General features: G+C 53.4%; 1 long non-coding RNA gene across 3 annotated transcripts; it reads right to left on the bottom strand.

Moving 5' to 3' along the window:
• Nucleotides 1–318: 318 nt before the first annotated feature.
• On the bottom strand, nt 319–17,435 carry LOC125328942. Of its 3 annotated transcripts, XR_007204971.1 has the most exons (5): nt 17,343–17,435; nt 14,880–14,979; nt 6,357–7,650; nt 6,096–6,241; nt 319–1,783 (listed from the first exon to the last, which is right to left on the bottom strand). It is a non-coding gene; the product is annotated as an uncharacterized LOC125328942 (long non-coding RNA). The 3 variants fall into 3 exon arrangements; XR_007204970.1 differs by lacking the exons at nt 14,880–14,979; nt 17,343–17,435 and having other exon boundaries at nt 6,357–11,413; XR_007204972.1 differs by lacking the exons at nt 14,880–14,979; nt 17,343–17,435 and having other exon boundaries at nt 6,978–11,413.
• Nucleotides 17,436–20,646: the final 3,211 nt, after the last annotated feature.

The following is a 20,646-nucleotide window of genomic DNA, read 5'->3' as shown; positions in this document are numbered from 1 at the left end:
TCATGGCTCCACAGGCCAACAGGAAAATGCACTTGTATGGGAAATCCAGGCCCACTGACTGCGAGGGAAGCATGGGGAATGCCCAGAGCAGCTTTGTCCTCAGCCCCTGCGTGCTCTTTGCCTGGCTGCCAGACAAGGCCACCCCAAGGGACACTTGAGGGACAGGAACTTTGCTTGAAGTCCTTCAGATCCAACCACTGGGCACTGGGCTTCACCAGAAAAGAGCTGTGGCTGCCCCTGGATCCCTGGCAGTGTTCCAGGCCAGGCTGGACAGGGCTTGGAGCAGCCTGGGATAGTGGAAGGTGTCCCTGGCCGTGGCAGGGGGTGGGACTGGATGGTCTTTAAAGGCCCTTCCAACCCAAACCATTCCATGTACAAACATGTATTTTTGGAGCTGTGCCCACTCCACCGTCCTCCCTCCACCCTGTGCTGGATTTAAACCAAAGCAGCATCTGAAATGATTGCCCTGAACCTCCCTCCCAGCTGCAAGCTCCATTTTCTGGGCCAGAAGCCCCTGACAACCCACTCCCTGAGGGAGGCAAGGAAATCTTCAAATGTGGTGTGGCAGCCTTGCCTTCCTTCAGGACAGGCAGCGCTTCCCGAGGGACGAGCCCCGTATTTATGCCCTGGGCCAGAGGATGCTGGAGCGCTGGGGAATGCCCCATCCCTCCAAAGCACCCTGCAGGGCTGCTGAGGGGCCGGGACACAGGCAGGGAGCAGTTCTGGGGTGAGCTCCAGCCCCCGACGGCCACAGAGGCGGCTCTTCCCCTGCAGCTTTCTGCTTGCTGAAGCGCTGCTCCTGCTATGAAAGTCAGAAAAGCAATAACATCCCCAGCAGTAGATGCCTCTCACGATAGCTCAGGGAGCAGATAAGGCTCCCAGAGATGTGTTATTCCCATTCAAAGCCTTGGTCACAGTGACCTCCGCAGATACTTTAAACTCAAGCTGGTTTAAATTTGGTTCTGTGTTTGTTTGTTGGTGCATCCACTTTTTAAGGAAACTTTCAGCGATCCTAAGCCCCGCTCGTGTCGTGCTGTTCTCTGGTTTCCTTCTTCATTTAATGAGGCAAGGACTAGTTAATTAAACAAAAGACCTCCATCTCCCAGCGGACAGACTGCCCTTGGCCTGAGCAGTTGTGCTCCCCACCCCTCTCCTTCTCCCTCCTGCCAGGAGATGGAAACCAGCCCTTTGATGGGACATGTTTGCATCTTACAGGGATCCAGTAAGTTAAAAAAAATATAAAAATAAAAAAAAATAAACAGAGTCAGTTTGCTTCCCACTGAACCCCAAAGCTTGGGCATGTAACTGCTTTGGGATGCAACACAGTCCTGCAGCTGAGAGAGGGTGGCTGGGTGGTTTCATGGAGCCCCACATGGAAAAGCTCCCCTATCCCTGTCCCCACACCATTTTTAGCACGGGAGCTGCAGACACGCACGGCTGCATCCCAAACCCCTCCGTGTAATTACAGATCCACGGTTTCTTCTGGGCTTCCGCTTATTTAATCATCCTTTCTCGTCTGCCTCTAATACCCTGAGCTCTGTCAGAGGGCAAAAACACAGCCTTTACATCCAGGAGGACAAGAGTTCCCTGCAACAGCTGCTATATTTAACAGGGGGAAAAAAAATACACTGGGTTGCCATGGCAACCCTGGCTTCTAAAAATAGACCTGCCATATCCAGCACCGCCGAGAGCACAGGCAGCGCTGACGGAAGCTGCTTCCACCGAGCGCTGGGGAATGGAAGCAAACTTTTCTTCCCCCGCTGGAATTGCCACGGAGCAAATCCTGCAAAAAAAAAAAAAAAAAAAAAAAAAAAATCACGCGAGCCTTTGCTAATTAAAACCTTGTGCAAAGGATCCCCACTTCCCTCGGCTCAGAGATGGATCCCTGAACTGCAGCTCCTGGGATCAAAAGGGTGCTTTGGGAATGGGGGGCAGGGCTGACGCGAGCGGGGTGAAGGGATGATGAAGATGGCATGATGCTGCTGGATGAGGCTGGTTTTCCAGCAGGGGCTCCGAGTGGCCGAGTGGCCACGGCTCTGGCGTCAGAGCCAGGCAGCAGATCTGGCTGGGTTTGGACACCCTCAGGGAGCACCCAGCCTTGCCTTGCTTGCTTTAAATGACCCACAGAGGGCTGTAATGGGGATACAGAGGTTTCCACATGTCCTTTTCCTCCCCTTCCACCAACAGAACCAGTTCTCTGGGCATTAAATCAGGAGCCTTCTCCTTCCCCGCCGGAACACAGACCCTGTTACCAAAACACACCCCGAGCTCCCCACAGCAAGAGCCAGCTGAGCATCCCCCAAAATCTGATTAGTAGGGCTGAGCAGTCGCAGCCTGCTTGGGAACAGCAGTTGCTTCCCATTGCACTCCAGGCCTCCAGTCATCTCCCTAATGCTCCTTGACATTCCTTGCTCGGCGCCTCTGGCAGCGCGCGGCCCCCAGCGCTGCTCACGGGTGGGGGGCTCCGAGTGCCCTCCCCGAGCTCTCCCCACGCAGCCCTGGCTTCGAGGAATCCTTGAGCGTGGAGCTGGAGTGCTGGGTGCCCGCAGGAGGAGGCACGGCGCTGCTTGACTCCTGCTCTGCTGCCGGGAGGAAGGCACTGGAGAGGGAGGAAGGGCTCTCCAGGAGGAAAACACTTCACGTTGTTGTAGCAGTCAGTGTGTGTGAGAAAGTGTTCTTTCTCCTTTTTTCCCCCTCCACTTAAGGAACAACAGACTGCCAGACCTGATGGGAGCCCAGGGCAATCTAGTGCAATGTTTTCTCTATTTCGTGGTTGATACCAGCAGCCTCGGAGCAGGGTCCAGAGGAGGCCACGAGGATGCTCAGGGAGCCAGGCTGGGAGAGCTGGGGGTGCCCACCTGGAGAAGGTTCCAGAGACACCTCAGAGCCCCTTCCAGGCTTAAAGGGGCTCCAGGAGAGCTGGAGAGGGACCTGGGACAAGGGATGGAGCGACAGGACACAGGGAATGGCTTCCCGCTGCCGGATGGGATATGGGGAAGGAATTGTTCCCTGGGAGGGTGGGGAGGGTGCCCAGAGAAGCAGCGGCAGCAGCGGGGGCTCTCTTGACTCGTTGCATCTCCCACCCGTGGTGGCCACGTGGACGTTGCCTCCCCTCCACCAGCTGTGCCTCTGGGCTGGCCAAAGACACCGGCCCCACCCAGAGACGCCGCAGCCCAGCCTGTGACCCAGAGCTGGACACGATGGACAGGCGCGTGCCGGTCACTGAGCTGAGCAGTGCCCAGAGGGTGTTGCTGTGCAGGAAGCCCCACTCTGCCCACATGCAGTCCCCAGGCTGGGGCCGCAGGAGCATCCAGCTCTCCGAGGGGCTGGCGGGAGGGTGCTGGAGCAGGGAAGAGCACGAGAGCTTCGGCACGGCCTTGGCAGGGGGGAAGGGGCCTCGCTCAAGGACTTCAGGTTCTGTTTGCTTCACCCTGCTTCATCCTGACCCACTTCCTGGCCAATCCCAACTTGCCATGAGCTCACTGCAGAGAGGATATAAACACTGGATGTTTCTCTGGCTGCCTCCAGTACCTGTGATGTCCTGCTACAGTTCCTGCTCAGCACCTTCCCACAGGCTCCCCGTGCCTCTGGAAGCAGAGCACACTTGTCCTCCTCTATTCTCTGTCATGCCTGGCCCACTTTTACACCTGCCCTGAATCCCTTTCCCCCCTGCAGGGCCCAGAATGGTGTTTCTATAGCTGATGGCTGTATCAGCATCACAGCAGCCCCTCCTTGTCACTGACAAGGGCAGTAAATTCGTGCCCAAATAAATCCCTACCTTTGCAACAGCCTGTGAAAGGAAAGGCTTTAATGGTGAATAAACTCCCAAACCGGCCAAATGGGAAAGGGAGGGGATGAGATTTACACTAAATGCCACGGTGTGATGGCAGGGGGTGCAGCTCCTCTGGCTAAGGACTCAGAGGAGAGGATGGAGGGAGGGATGTTTGCTGCTGGGGCTGCTGCTCTCAGAGCAGGGCAGGGAGTTAAGGGCACAGAGCCTGTTGCTGCTAATGGTGTTTGTGTTTAGAGCCTAAACTCACATCAGGGGAAGATGATTTAGAAGGAAATTCTTTAGTATAAGGGCAGTGAGGCCCTGGCACAGGGTGCCCAGAGCAGCTGGGGCTGCCCCTGGATCCTTGGCAGTGTCCAAGGCCAGGCTGGACACTGGGGTTTGGAGCACCCTGGGATAGTGGAAGGTGTCCCTGCCCATGGCAGGAGGTGGCACTGGATGGGATTTAAGGTCCCTTCCAACCCAAACCATTCTGGGATTCTGTGAAATAGACTTCACCAGGGCATCCTTCCCTCCCCAGGAGAGCCTGCACCTCTCAGTAAGGCCAGGCCACGTGCAGATGTAAGAGCAGCCTGCATGTCCAGGCCCAGCCACGCCGTGCTCATGGTCAGGTGGGTGCTTTCCCAAGGAAACCCAGCTCCTGACGGCTCTGTCCCAGCCCCAACCCGCTGCCATGGGCCACAGGAATGCAACAACAGCCCTGCACAAGCCCACACAGACTGGTGGAGCACGTGCCCCACACGTGGGCTGGGCTCTGAAAGTGAAATGTGACAGAGGGCATGGAAGGTGCTCAAGATTTACAGGGATGACGCAGAACAAACACAGTAAGATGCCTAATTTTGATGTGGATCTGGAGAGATTTACCTCGAAGGCTTAGCTGGGACCCCTGGGAGAAGCTTTGTGGGTGGAACGCTCCCAGCCCCAAAAAGAACAAGACACATCCCAGCAGAGCCCAGGCAATGACTCCAAACAGGAGGTGAGATCCCAGAATCCTGCATCCCTGGATGTTCCTCCGTCACAGATCCTCACCTCCCTCCTGGTTTCCTGCCACCGAGCTGGCTCAGGTTTGTGCCCTGTCCTTGCAGACATCCCTGATCCTCCACCCCCACTTCTGGCAGGACAAAACCAACAAAAATCACAGCAGGACACATGTTTCATCAGGAATCCATGGAGAAGCCACGTTACAAGCCAAGGGACACCTTGGGTACTTTCAATCTGCTGGAAATTATGAGTTTTGGTTCCACTGCTGTCCCAGACCACAGAATCCCACACTGGTTTGGGTTGGAGGAGACCTTAGAGCTCATCCTGTTCTATCCCCTGCCATGGGCAGGGACACCTTCCACTGTTCCAGGCTGCTCCAACCTGGCCTTGGACACTGCCAGGGATCCAGGGGCAGCCACAGCTTCTCTGGGCACCCTGTGCCAGGGCCCCACGGTGCCTTTTCCAGCCTTTCCTCCAACAAAACCTGATACAACCACACTGAATTTTGCCTCGGGTTTCCTTTCTTTGCTCCAAGTTCAGCTGGGTCTCTCTCCAGGAGCCAGGAATTAAGTAGCACAGCTATTCCAAGGTAAATTGCTCTGCGATTGCTTTTCCATAGCAAGAGGGTTGTTTTCTTAGGGCAAACCACTTTTATCCTTGAGCAAAGTGTCAGCAGGAGGAATAGCCAGGGAAAGCTTGGCCATGCTGCTGTCGTGGAGTTACTATCAGGTAAAAAAGACCAGTGAGTTTCCCCTCTACAGTTCTTGTGGCCAAGTTCTTTAACTTTTCCCTCAGCTCAGCTGAGGATGTCAGAGCTGGGGTTCCCTATGAATTCTCTCAGTCTGGCTGGGGAGAGCAAACCAAAAGGGCACAGAAACCATGGAGCTGCTCCAGCCAGGGAGAAACGCCTGTAATTAATGTAGTGGGAAAATTACACATTTATGTGCCCCCCCCCCCCCCCCAAACACCAGAGCAGACATCCATTTCCTGCAGGGCTGTGGACGCCTGCCAGCCCGCAAATAAATCACAAAGCCACAAAGCCAACAAGGAGGAAAAGAAAGGGGAATTATCACAGAGGATGCAGCAGCCTTTTGTACGAGGGAAATCACCAGCGTCGCCACCAGACGACTATTGTTCACCAGTAACATTCCCTAATGCTTCCCACCACTTGGGACTCTCGTGGGGAGGGATGCTCGAGCAGAACAACGGAGGTCTCCTTGGATTTTGTGAGCTCCAAAGGCACAGCTGAGGGGTGGCTTGGGAGATGGACTGACCTGCCCCGGAGGCGTTTGTGGGACCAAACCCAAACAAACCCACAGCAAACCTGATATTAAAGAGGCTTTGGCACGGGTGAGAAAATGGAATAAACCCAAAGTTGCCGACTTTCCTCCAGGAAGAGGGTGTCTGGAGGGCAGGGATGGAGCACTCAGTGGTCTGGCAGCCCCTCCAGAGGGACTGTGTCCAGTGGTGCTGGAGATTAAAAATAAGAGAACAAACAGTTTCAGCGAGGGATTTGCAGTCCTACTCCCACACATCTTTCCTCCCCTCGCCTGTCCCCGTGGAGCTTTAATGGCCTGGGCCCCACCTCACAGCACACTGGAGTCACTGAGAGCCTCTCCACAGCCTTCCAGCTGCCTTTGGCTCCAGCACCGGGATCACGACAGCAGCTTTATGGCTTCCCCTGTGGCCCGTGAAGCTGGGCTTCATCAGCACCGGGAGACTGCAGGAGAAGGTCTTTTCATGGGGTTTTGAAGGGCAGTTCCTGCTTTCTTTGCCACCCAGGGCTTGTTAAATGAGCCGTGGGCGGGTGCCATGCTCCCCAGGACATACTGTGGCCACAGCAACCCTGGCAAATGCATGAGCATTCCCAAGTGGGACTTTTTTCTTTCTCACTCTGAGCTGAAGCGCTTTAGGGGGCACTCAAAACCATCCTGTGCTGCTCACAGAGAAGCTTCTCCACCACCTCCTTCCCTGCCACAGGAACACTGAATGCCATGGATTGGAAGGGACCCTAAAGATCACCTGGTTCCAACTAGACTGGGTTGCCCCTAGCCCCTTCCCACCTGGATGGGGTGGGCTTATCTCCCTGAACCCCCTGATTTCACTGCCTGGCCACCAAACCTCCAGCAGAACCAGAGGTCCCATGACCAGGGACAGCTGTGACAAAATTCCTCCCATCCCGAATCCTCAGCCCTCCTGCTCTTACTCTGCAGTGGGCAAACACAGCTGGCACTTAGCAAAGTGAGGGAATAGAGCAAAATGCTTCCCTGCACCTCAGGCACTTCAGCTTTTCCTTTCCTTCCTTGGCCTGCTTAAAAAAAAAAAGAGAGAGAGAGAGAAATTGTATTTATTCACACACACAACAGCGAAACATTTGTTTAGGAGAAAATCTCCCTGATTCTTGGCTGTTACTCCAGAGGCAGGGAGAGCAGCAGCCCTCAATGTCTGCCTGTTCCTGGGTGACTCGTGCTTTTGTGCTTTGAGCGACGTTCCCCATTCTGATAAGAGTATTAGTGCATTTCTTGGGCTGAATTATAAATGACGAGATGCAAAGCCCTCTCTTTGTGCACTCCAGTGCTGAGACCTGACATGCCAAACAAGACACTCCAGCTCTCAAAGTGCCCACAGCAGCTCCCCCCGCTCTGCGCAGACAAAGCACCCGAATCATTTGGCTGTGTTTATGAGGGACACATTTCAGGGATCAGGGTGAGAACAGACGTCTCCTGGATGTTTCCACAGCGCTTTGCTCAGAGCAGTGGCTCCTGCAGCAACATCCTCTGAGCGGGGTCCAGGACAAGCTCCCTCTCGAGCTCAGCATGACCAAATGGCACACAGGACGAGGACACTCGGGATAAACACATCTGGAAGTGGCTCTCTAGCTGCAAAGAAATGCTTATTAACACACTTTTTTTAGGGTAAAAATGGAGCAAAACTAAAATACAGCAAGCATGGATTCGAGTTTTCATCTGGGGAGGGGAGGGGAAAGCTGTCCCCAAACCAGAGCACGCCCAGCATTGCAAACAGCAGGTTAATCCTTTTTTATTTGTGTTTCCATTTCCTTTTAACCAAAAGAATCACAGAATCGTTGAGGTTGGGAAAGACCTCCAAAATCACCAAGTCCATCCATGAATCCAACACCACTAAACCATTCCCCTGAGCACCACATCCACACGCCTTTTGAATGTTCCCAGGGAAATGCCTCCATCATTGCCCTGGGCAGCCTGGTCCAATGCCTGACTGACCTTCCAGTGGGGAGATTATTCCCAATTTCTGCTCTAAACCTCACTAGCCATTCCTTCTTGTCCTGTGCCTTGAGCTCCAGAGCCTTGCCCAGCTCCGTTCCCTTCTCAGGACGCTCATCCCGGGTGGAACACCAGGAAAGGGAGCTGCACTACTCCAGGGCAGAGCTTTTCCCTTTCATTTCTACAAATAAACAGGAAGAAAAAAAACACCTGCAAAAAATTGGTTTAGGCTAATCCTAAACTGAAAGTTCATATTCCTTAGCTGGATTTCAAAAACAAAGTTTTCTTGACCCAAAACGTTTAATTTGACCTAAAAGGTCTCGCTTTGCTTTAAGTCTCTTGGAAACCTAGAAATCAGGGGACTGAACAGCTCATTAAAAAAGAAACAAAAAAGAAAATAAAGCACTCTCCCCGTCAGGGTTTGAGGCAGGTGACACCAATAAGCAGTGATAAAAGAGTCTGTGTTGGCAGGAAATGCCTCAGCTTGCCCATGTGCCCACAAGGGCACGTTAGTTCACGTTGTCGAAACTGCTCTATTTAAAAATAACAATAATAATAATAATAATTAAACATTCCCTCAGCCAAATGGAAAGAGAGGGTGGTGCCTGGGCAGGAAATGGAGCCAAGTGCCCTGACGGAGGGGCCGTGTCCCGTGTCCTGTGTCCTGCCCTGGCCCTGCACCGCGGAGGCATTGCTGCGGCCACGCGGAGCTCCCACGGAGCAGAACAGCAGGGGTGGCTCTCCAGGAGCCCTGGGCTGGGTGGTCCCAGCAGCCCTGACCCAGAGGGGGGAGGCAGCTCTGCTTATCCAGGAGCAGCCTGTGCGTTAGTGCGGCTCTGCCTCATCTCCCGTGCTGCATTTTGCTTTCAAGGCCTTGCAGCGTCCCAGACATCAGCTCATCGCCTCCCCAGCGTCCCTTGTCCAGCAGGGTCACCCAGAAACAGCTGTGTGAGCGCAGACATCTGCCCGTAGTTCCAGCTGACAGGGGAGCTTACTGTGCTTGGGTTCAAGGACACTTTAGAAGGCCTTAGGGCCCCTCACGCCTCCATCTCATGCCATCACAGAACACTAAACTTGGAGAGGACCTCCATGGAGCCCAGAGAGGCGTCCTTTCCTCGTGTGCTTCTGGGAAGGGAAGTTTCCCTCCATCTGAGACCTCTCGAACCAACCAGGAGCACACGTTCCCCCTCGTTGGCAGATTTTGCTGGCGTGTTTTTCCAGGCCTGCAGTGCTCGCTGCTGGGGGCTCCACACGGAAGCTCCAGCAGGCTCCAAGAGCAGGCTCTGCTGGCCACTGGAATTGCTAGCCCATGTCTGACCCACGGCTTCTGGGGGCACACCCTGAGCCTGTTGTGTCTGAGACCATTGCCCTAAATACCTCCTGCTCGTCTCCGCTTTCCCAGCCATTACAGGATCCCCGGGGAGGAGGCATTTCACATTCCCTGCAGCCTGGCTGCTGCACAGCCCAAAGCCCAAGAAAGCCTCACGAGAGCAGCAGCTTTCTGTGTGCTGCTACCCTCTGCATCCGAGGGATGCTCCTGAACTTTAGCCTGGCTTTCGCTTCTGGCTCCTCTCCGAGGCCTTTGATCCAAGAAAGCCTCTCGACATGTTCCCCTTGCTCAGCTGGGGAATTCAGCACTGCGGTATCTTGCATTGCAGATTATTTTTAGGGATGATCCAATCGAGACAGATAAAAATAAGAAACGAGCTGAATCTTTGCTGGAGCCAACTGCAAAATGCTGTGGCTTACCAGAACCTCGTGGCCAGAGTGGGATTCCTGATCCAAGAGCACATCCAAGAACAGGTCAAGGGTTCATCCACAAAACTCGATGGCTCAGGCTGTGCTGCCACCAGCACCCAGCAGGACAAAAAACAGAGACCACCACAGATAAACACAGATACCTGCATGCCAAAATACCCAAGTCACATCCAAATTTCATTTCAAAGTCAAGGAAACATCACCCATAGCTGCGAAGGACATCCTAAGCAACAACAGGCAGCCAGGCTGGTGATGCAGTGCTGAATTTCACTGAAAGCCCTTAATAAATGGCTTTCAGATCCTTAATAAACTCGGCTGGGCTGTGGAACCACAGCCCTCACCGTGTGGCTCTCGACTGGAGAGAAAAGAAGAGCAGAAAGCAGTGAGACATCTCCCCATGGCATATGCCCAGACTCCAGAAAAGCATTTGGGGCAAAATTCCAGAGCACAGTGAGGGACAAAAACTGATTTTTCCTTTTTTCACCGATGTGAAGGAACAGGATTTGCTCTCAATTGGTCAGTATTGCCTGGGGAAAGAAAGTAAAAAACCACCCCTGAGAGATGACTTGTCTGAACCAGTCACTTAGAGGCATTTATTTTTTAACAAGGGAATTTTTCCCTTTTTTTTTTTTTCTTTTTGGTCAGGTTGATTATTGCCGACAGTATTTTAGCATCTGCTGTGCCTGCTGACCTACCACATTTACCCTACTTACACTAATTAAACTTTAATTAAGCTCACTAGATGTTCATCTAACATCAAAAGTAAGGCAAAGGCTTCGCAAAGCGAAGGTCTCGGCGTGGCCGGGCAGTTTGGGTTTACATCACTTTATTTATACACCCCTAACAAAGGGGAGGGGTTTTTAAGTGCAGCTCACTTCTGACCTACTCACCTGACCCTTCCAACACCTGCTCTGCAGTTTTGTTCTGAACCAGCTGCACGAGGACTGGCACTTTTTGGGGTAACAGAGACCTCAAGGGACTGAGGAGTGTTTTGGGATGCTCCTGTCAGTCCAGGCCCTCAGGTGCCCCAGGTTTCTCCTCCCAGGCTGCCAATCAGGTCTTGTATTTCTATTTCTTAAAAAAAAAAAAACGGAGCAAAAGGACTTTCCTGCCAGCCCACCCTGGCAGTGCAGGGTGCAGTCTCTGTTCAGTGCACGCACAGCTGTTTTCCAGTCGGCCTCGCTCAAACAACTCCAGCCAAGTTTCCTGACAAGTCCGTTTTCCTCTCCTCTCCGCCTCCAAAATAAATTCCCTCGCATCCCAGGAAACGTGCTGCCACCACAGGCTTGGGAAGGGCAGGGAAAGGCAGCATCAGGAGTTCCTTGTGGCACCTGGAACACGGGTGTCACATCCCCCCCCCACAGCCAGGGCTACATCAGCCCGCGGGGGTTAAAACAGATCCTGGCGCTCTCCTCAGCTCAAAAGATTCCCAGAATCCTTCAGGTTGGAAAAGACCTCGAAGATCTTCGAGTCCAACTGTTAACCCAGCACTGCTTTTCCCTAGTTTCAGCAGGATCAGCTGGGAAAGCAAAAGCCAGCTGCATGTGCATGCTTCAAGGATCAGCAATCTGATTGTCGGCATCCAGAACTGTCCTCCTGCGCAGTTCACTCCATTCCCACCTTCAGCAAAATCATCCTGGGAAAGCCACTTCTTTTAGAGCTATTCCTCTAAAATTGCTTGAGCAATTCTCCCTCTTTTTGTTCTCTCTTTTTTTTTTTTTTTTTAAAGCAAGCAGGAACTTTAAAAAGAAGGTGTTTTGGAAAAGGATATTTTGGCAACAAACCTTTCAGTTTAGTGCTTGGCAGGCACCAAGCGTTTAATCTTTGAAAAATAAAAATTTGTTCAGAGCTTTGGGGTTTTGCTGGGTTTTTTGGCTTTTCTAAATGAAAGTGCAGGTTGGTGCTGTGAGTGGGGAGGTTCTGACACACACACACACACAAAAACCCCTCAGCACTGGTGGATTTCCAGTGATCCCTACATAAAAAGATCTGAGTCCAAGTCCAAATTCAGGAGGAACACACATGGATGCATGGAATGAGTTCCCCTGAATGACAGCTCCCAGGTAGCACTGGAGGGTGTTGGAATCATGGAATGGTTTGGGTTGGAAAGGACCTTAAAACTCTTCCCATTCCACCCCCTGCCATGGGCAGGGACACCTTCCACTGGACCAGGCTGCTCCAAGCCCTGTCCATGCTGGCCTGGAACACTCCCAGGGATGGGGCAGCCCATTTAAGGGTCTTGGGGACCCCCAAGAGCAACCCCTCACTGGTTCCCTCTTCCCTGCAGTGCCACTTGCTGGGCAGCAGATCCTTCACCTCCTCCATCACCTGCCCGTGCCACCCTGCTGGTCCCAACACTCCACAATTCCCTGGAATGCCACTGCCTTTGCGACAGGGACGAGAGAGTCAGGGCCTCCTTTGGCTGCTGGATACTGTGACAGAGAGAGGCTCCAAGCCTTAAAGTAAAAATTCTACTTCATAAACAAAGCAGAGATGAGATTTGTCACCAGGCAGGAACGGGGAAGTCGCTGTTCCAAACAAAACCACCTATTGATCGTGTTTTACTGTCAGTCCATCCAAGGAAAGCTGCTCCTGGTGAATGTTCTGTGCACAAGCAGGGGCTCCTAGTGAGACACCCCGTCCATCGGCTGAGCCCAGCAATGGGAGCTCTCCGTGCAGGAATGAAATGGGCGCCTGTGCCACCACGGCCTGGGCAGACAGGTGCCAGTGCCCCTGTTAGCCCTTGGCCTGTGGTGTACAGAACAGGATAACAACCTCTTTAAAACCACATCTATCTCCGCAAGCTCCTTTCCTGGGATCCTCTGTTCCTGGGGGGTGGAATGGCTTTGCTTCCAAACTCATTTGCTCCATGGCACGGGGAGAGGGGAGAAAGAAAAAAGCAGAGAGGTAACAAGAGAAACAGAACATTTGGCAAATGTGTACTGAACTTCACACAACAAACCCATTAGTTCAGGCGGCCCCATCTCTATGGCAACCAAACAGCACAAAAACAAGGCATTAGCACCTAAATTTATTAGTGGGCAAGTGCTCTAGCTTTTATCATTCCAGGGGGGGATTGCCCTCCCCAGCTCCCTGGGGTTCCTGAGGGAGATGGTTCTGGTTCAAATGCCAGCACAAACATGGGCACACCGTTTACAGACAGCGGAGCCGAAGCTTTCGTAGCTTTAATCACAGTTTGAAAAACAAATAGCAAAACAAAACCGAGGGAAAGAGGCTGTGTGGAGGGGAGTTACCAAATTCCCACTTTACTTTGCGAAATTGCTAACGGCTTGCAAGTCCCGGGTAAGGGGTGAGAGGTATCATCCATCCTGTCCTGACAGCTCCATGAAGATCTTCATCAGGAGGGGGAATGGGGGCTATAAACTTGTCCTCCCAAAATAATTTCCAAGTGCCTTGCCTTTATTTTAACTGGATATTGCAAGCCCTGGGGAAATGTGTAACCCAGTCTCCACTGTGCCACAAGGCTCCAGGTGGTGCCACACGCTCTGGGGGAGGAGCGGGGCTATTTGGATTTGTTCACTCCGGGAATAAGCAAGGGCTTGGGGATGAAGATGCTGGAAAGCCACATTTAAATGCTTCCCGTTTAAAGCATCTTCCCATTCCGAGGGCCCTGGGTGAATTCCAGTGGCCCCAGGAGCACAGACCATGCTGGGACAGCTTGGAGAAGATAACAAGGTGTCAGATCTCTCTCTGCCAGCCGGAGTGAGGCAGGAGAACAAAGGCTGTGTCTCAGCCCAAGGCACACTTGCAGCTGTGCTGGGGCTAACAACACTCTGCACATTTAACTAAGTGCTCGCTGACCTTCCCTTTTCATCTTTGCTCCGGGTTTTGGAATAACCTTCACTAGGAATAAGGATCTGGCTTTCTTGGGGTGGATAGTCTTAAAGAACCTAATCCCGCTCGCTGTCAGAGAGAGGAAATCTCTGCCCAGAGCAGCTGTGGCTGCCCCTGGATCCCTGGCAGTGCCCAAGGCCAGGCTGGACACTGGGGCTTGGAGCAGCCTGGGACAGTGGAAGGTGTCCCTGCCCTTGGCAGGGGGTGGAATGGGATGAGCTGTAAGGTCCATTCCAACCCAAACCCATTCCCCCTTCCATCCTGCACAGCTGTTTCCAGGTGAGAGGCACCTTGTCCTCGGGCCAATTCAGACCTAACCATTAAACACTCCGTGTCTCCACACAACAAGGAGAATGCAGGCTGCGCACCCAGGAAAAACCTTCAGCGGGGAAAACAACCCCACACTGGGAGACGATGCCTTGAAGAAATGTCAAACCCATCCTGTCCTCCAGCACCCCTCAGGTGGAGTCAGAAGAGCACCACCAAGCACAGACCGAGCCCGTCACAGCGCAGAAGGTCTGATGGCACACTGCTCATCGCTGGTTTCAGCCAGGTCACCAGCCAGTGCCCAATGCAGGGGTTGGGATGCCCTCACCACACTGCCACCAGCAGCAGCACAGCCCAGCACTAACATCCCCGTGTCCTCAGGCAGCACCTCCTCCTGAAAGCACCCTGCCAAGATCTCAGCTGACCAGGGCCCTGCTTCCCAAGCCCTCCAGGCAGCTTGCAAGAAAGCAAATTAACAGGTTGAAACCCTGACAATTTGCTTCTGAAACAAGGTCGCTGAGGATCCCACAAGTCCCTGACTAGCTGGCTTGCTATCAGCTCAAAGGCATTTCAAGAACATTAGCACTGGTGCCAAAAATATCTGGGCTTGTCCCTGCAGCAAAACAGCGGCAGGAGGAGGAGGATGGGATGTGATGGCAGTGTCTGAACAGGCAGAGGGATGGGGGGCGGGGGCAGAGATGGTTGGGGGGTGTTTTTTGGGGTGCTTACACCACTGGGAAGAGTAAACAAAAGAGTTTTAAAGTCTCCTGTCAACCAGAACTAACTCTGTCCCCATGAGGGCCCAATGGTTCATAGCTGGACTCGAGGACCTTAAAGCTCCTTTCCTACCTTAATGACTCCACATTTACCTCTGGCAACAGCTCTCAGCACACAGCAGCAAAGCCAACTTGAAATAAACCCTGAGCACGTCCAGTCCCCTACAAAAGACACAACAAAAACACTTGCTGACATCATGCCCAACTCACCGGTGGTTTTCCTCTACTGGAAATTTTCTTGCCATCTCCAGTCTCGCCTCACAGTCTTTGCAAAATGAGAGACTTTTGGGTTTTACCAGTGAAATAATTGCTGTGGAACGAAATTCAGTGATTAGAACAACATTCAGCAATCAGAACAACATTCAGCAATTATAACAAGAACCACACTTGCAAGCTTCAGAACATACCCAGCTCCAGACAGACCTGGAATAAGATAGCTCATAACCCTCCTTCACAGCTTTCACCATTTTATTTTGGGATTTATTGTCTAAATCAAGCATTTAGAAGCCTCCATGCTGAGTCTTGGGGCTTTTTTCCCCCAAAGTCCTCCTGGCTGACATATCCTTGGGTCCAGGATGTGAGCACAGAGTAGCTCTGACTGCTCTTGTCAAACACAGCAGCATCTCAGGGCACGGGGGCAGGTGGATTTGAGCTGAAGGAGGGCAAGGATTAGATGGGATATTGGGAAGGAATCCTTCCCTGTGAGGGTGGGCAGGCCCTGGCACAGGGTGCCCCTGGATCCCTGGCAGTGTCCAAGGCCAGGCTGGACACTGGGGCTTGGAGCAGCCTGGGGCAGTGGGAGGTGTCCCTGCCCATGACTGGATGGTGTTTAAGGTCCCTTCCAACCAACCCATTCTGCGATCTGACTCCTAAAATTCACGCCACCAGACCTCCGTCCTGGTGGGCAAAGCCACGCTGGGGCAGATGCGGGCGCTGGGAAGCAGCTCCCGGTCCTTGCTGCCCTCAGTGCCCACAGACACAGGCTGTGCCACAGCTCTGGGGAGCCCCGCGGAGCCGGTGCCACGCTGAGCGCACCAGCGGCGCGGGGAACACGTGAATGAACCCAAGCCAGTTCTGGTGCTGTGCAGAGGGCAGGGCAGCGAGGCACGGAGCAGCAGAGAGGCGGAGCACGGTGGCACCGCCGTCCCCAGCGTGGCACATCAGCCTCGGTGCAGCCCCACACGCGCGACCCAGAGGTGCCCAGACCCAGATCTGGAGGCTGTCGCTGCCGGAGCGTGTTTATTTGAGCCCCGCTTCCCTGCGTGCGTGTTCCCAGCAGGAGGGGATGTAAACTGGCTCAGCCATGCCTGCCCAGCCCTCCATCCTCTGCCACGTGCCAAAACTCTTCTGCTCACACTCGCACGAGGTCACATTTCTTGGCAGGGAGCTCGGCTCCTTCTCCCCTCTCTCTTCCCCCATGCTCCTGGTGAAATATGAAAACAGCCTGCCACCTGCCATTCGCCTGGCCTGCTTCTCTGTGTCTGCCAAAAATTAGCAACATGCCCCAAAATATAATTGGAAACACTGCACCGCACTGCAGGGGTCCCATTGCTGTTGCATAGAAGAGGCTTGACAAAAAGCCAATTTAATTTCTAGATTCCCGGGGCTGCGTGTAGCTGCTAAGTGAGGAGGTAAAAAAAAAAAAAAGGAAAAAAAATATCCCTTTTATCAGGCCAATTCCTATTAGTAGATTCAGATCTTTTAACAAGCCATGCCGTAGGAATCAGTGAGCTGCCACTGCCAGCAGATTTAGGGCATCGCTTCTTGGACTCATGTGGGAGGTCAAGAGTTAGAAGGCAGCATTCCCAAACTTCAGAGCTGGGAGCTGGGGTGTGCAGGGCGGAGCTGGAGGTGGCAGAGGATATTTCGTGAGGGCTGACAGTAACCCCAGCAAGGGAAGCGCCCCGTTCCCCCTCCTGCCCAGCAGAACTTGCGCAAGTCCCCGAGGATCCTGCCAGGAGGGATCTGGAGATGCCTCCCACGCCTCCGCGCTCAGGGCAGCTCTGACAGCGGAGCACAGCACCGCTGCTGCTGCCCAGGCCGCAGGCCAGCCCCGCAGAGCCAGCAGCTATCTGCTTGTTGCAGGAAAAGGGCAGGACAGGCGAGCATGGAAATACAGGGCACCTCATTCACACCACGCCTTGGCAGAGAGCTCGGCCAGCAGATCTGTGAAGCTGAAAAGCAACATTTCACCCCGAAAGAGCTGTTTACGTTGTCAGGGCTGACTTGCCAGGCTTAGGAAAGAGCTGTGCCAAACTGGCTTATTATTACCTCCCTTCCCCAAAACACTCAGGGCCTGCTCCTTTGTTAGGGGATGCCTGCGTCCATGGAGCTGTGCTGAAATCCAGGCTCCTCGGGGACACCTGTACACACAGGCACTGGGAACTCAGCCACTCTCCCAGCAATAAAGATGGATAGTGGGAAGGAGTTGTTCCCTGGGAGGGTGGGCAGGCCCTGGCACAGGGTGCCCAGAGCAGCTGTGGCTGCCCCTGGATCCCTGGCAGTGCCCAAGGCCGGGCTGGACACTGGGGCTTGGAGCAGCCGGGGACAGTGGGAGGTGTCCCTGCCCATGGCAAGGGGTGGGATGGGATGGGCTTTGAGGTCCCTCCCGACCCAAACCATCCTGGGATTCTGTGAAATGAATTGCCAGGCTGGAGCTGGAGCCTCACTGACCTCATGTCACCCCTGGAATTGTGCTCCTCCTCCTTATCCCAAGGCTGTACGGCACACTCAGGTGAGTCCAAACAGGAACAATCCTTCCATCTGCTTTTCGGGAGAAAAGTGCTTAAAGCCAAATCTTAGCACTACTATGTTACACCCCAAATCCTCCCCGGCCAGGTTTCTTGGAGGAGATGCACAGGGATGCTCAGATCGGGCACCCTGGGGACACTCAGGTGTGGCTAAAGGCCCAAACAAGACACTGGGACAATGGAATGTCTCTGGGGATGGAGCCTCCCAGCCCATCCCACAGAATCACAACACCCTGAGTGGAAGGGACCCACAGGGATCATCGAGTCCAAGCCGCGGGCCTGCACAGGACAGTGCCCAGAATCCCACCCCGTGCCTGGGAACGTTGTGCTCAGGACTGGGACTCAGATACCCAAACCCCATCACAGATCTGCTGCATGGGACTGAGGGCTGCCTTAATTTCTGCCTCAGAAGGGGAGGGCAAGAGGGAGCCCTGAGGAAACTGCACATTCCTTCTCAACAGGCTGATTACTGAATAGGCTTTAATAGATCAGGGAATGAAGAATTTGGTTAAGTCTAAATAACTGCTTTGAAATACTTCAAAATCAGAAAATTAGATTTTTTTTTTTTTTTGTATTTCCATGCTATGGAATAATAAGGAGATGACCCCACATTTCCAAAAACTAAAACACAAAAAAGTCACCACAAAATCCACAGCTGCTCCCCATTTGCAATAAGCTGTTTAAAACAAAATAAACCAATGCATTTTGCTCCAAGAAACACGCATTAGGCACTGGCAGCTTGCTTCCCTCATTCCTCTATCCCCAAGCACTTTGACTGGAAAGAGGGGGAAACCTTGAAGTGATACATGTGTGAGAAGCCCTGAGAACAATAGCTGCTCCCCAGTTGACTCCAGAGCTGTTATTGAACTCGAGGGAGCACAGCTGGAGCAGCACCAGCACGAGGCTCTGAGAACACCAGCAGAAGTCAGATCTCCACCTACAAATTCCCGGGAGCTCGCAGCCCTAAGAGCAACACACCACACATCCATGTGGGCAGGCTCAGTGGGATGGCACCATGGGGACCTCCCATCCAAGAGCAAAGTAGCATCAGGCTAATCCTCACATCAGGAGGGGCAGGATCCTGCTTGGAGTCCAAAGTCGCCATTGTGCTTTTAAATTGAATTTTACTCACAATAAGGTGCAGTCAATACAAAGAGGCTGCTGTCACGCAAACCCTGCTCGAGCCCTCAGCTCTTGGGGATGGAAAAGGTCAAGGAAAAAAAGCAAGAATCCAGAAGGCCATTATAAATCATCCCCCAGATCTGTTTCACACCATGGAAGCAGAGGGGCAGCACCGATCTCTGCTCTCTGTGGCCAGGGACAGGACTCAGGGAGCAGCTGGAGCTGGGCCAGGGCAGGGTTAGGTTGGATTAGGGAAAGGTTCTTTCCCCAGAGGCTGCTGGGCACTGCCCAGGCTCCCCAGGGAATGGGCACGGCCCCGAGGCTGCCAGAGCTCCAGGAGCGTTTGGGCAGCGCTGCCAGGGATGCCCAGGGTGGGATTGGTGGGGGGTCTGTGCAGGGCCAGGAGCTGGATTTGATCATCCTTGAGGGTCCCCTCCAACTCAGCATATTCTGTGGTTCTGTGAAAGGCAGCAGCTCATCACTGTCAGTATATCTGCAGATTACATTGTTAATTTTCAATATCCAAACCACCCACCACTCCAGCCAGGCCTACCATGACTTTGCATCATCCATTTCCACTTGGGATGTGCTGTCTCAGCAGACAGGGGTGGGAAACCAGGTGGTAAGCTACAGAGCAAAGCACACAGAAGGCTGAGGAGCTGGGGGGGCAAGGAGGAGCTGGAGCAGAGAACAAACGCTGCAGAAACCGGACCACGGTGTCTGGAATTAGCAGCTCAGTCCCTGGATGTGCCAAAAAGGGTAGAGGAAGCTGAGCATTGCTGTTTGCAACCAGCTCACAGCTCTTGTCCCTCCTGAAAATGGGGGGAAGAATTGAAGGGTGCATTCTGCTCCGGGGGTGGCTCTGAGGGTCCCTTTCTCCAGGCTTTGGGAAATGAAGCTTCTCTTGGCACCCCCAACTGCAAGCGAGCAGCTGCTCCCTCTCGTTCCCTGGACACGGAGCTGGCCCACGGGAAATAATGCCATGCAAGTTTTCTCTGAGTTTAAAAGCTGGAGATGCCTCTGAAGCGCTGCCTTCAAATGAAGCCTTCACCGGGGGACACCGTCAGGGAGAATGAGCAGCCCAGTCCCACAGAGCATCACCCCAGGCAAAAACCAGCCACGAGGAAAGAACCGAGGGAGGACTAAACTGCTCTGTTCAGAACCAGATCTTCAAGCATCAAGGACTCAGAAAAGCACGTGAAGGAGGGTTTCAGAGGCTGCCAGAGACACGCTTGTAGCCCCCCAGCAGGCTGCACCTCTGTGCCCACATTAAACTCCTTTCTGAGGACACACAAAGGAGACGTTTCACGGCATTCACAGCAGACCTCAACTGAGTTGTGCATCAAATACCTCCCAGCTGCCACTGGATCCACATCCCCGATTCCCAGAGACCCCTGACAAACTCCCAGCCCCGCATTAATGACGCTGAGCTCAGCAGCAGGATCTCTCCATCCAGCACAGCAATACCCCCACGCCGAGGGTTCCCTGAATGCAAACTGCTCTGAGTCCAACCTGATGTTCCCAGAAGGGTTTGGGAAGGGACCTTAAAGTTCCAACCCCCTTCCACTCGACCAGGTTGCTCCAAACCCCATCCAGCCTGGCCTTGGACACTTCCAGGGATGGGGCAAAGGATAGGATTTGGTGTCTCACAAAACCCCCTCTCCCTGCCAGCTGTGCTCCAGCCCCCCAACCACATCCCATGCCTGCACAGGATACACTTTGCTGCTGAGCACACCCAGTGCACAAGAGCTCATTGCAGCCTGTGGTCATTCTAAAGGGGTCACCAGAGACCTGAACTGCCTGAAGCCAAGGTGTGAATAATACAAATCAGCCCCCAGGACCAGGCTGTAACTCACCTGAGAGCTCTGATGGAGCCCAAACAGGAACATATTTTGATTTTTCTGCTCAGGTTGGATCAACAAAACTTAAAGTGGCAAATGCAGCATCTGAAAGGAGCTTCAAGAGAAACCCTTGGCACTACAAAGAGTTCAGTTCTCTCAGGCTGAAATTCTTCCCTGCATAGGGTGCCCAGAGCAGCTGTGGCTGCCCCTGGATCCCTGGAATGTTCCAGGCCAGGCTGGACGGGGCTTGGAGCAGCCTGGGAC

The sequence above is a fragment of the Corvus hawaiiensis genome, chromosome 7 (assembly GCF_020740725.1).
Source record: "Corvus hawaiiensis isolate bCorHaw1 chromosome 7, bCorHaw1.pri.cur, whole genome shotgun sequence".
NCBI classification, from domain to species: domain Eukaryota; kingdom Metazoa; phylum Chordata; class Aves; order Passeriformes; family Corvidae; genus Corvus; species Corvus hawaiiensis.
The sequence above is the reverse complement of the archived record's forward strand: the minus strand, read 5'-3'. Positions and strand labels throughout refer to the sequence as shown.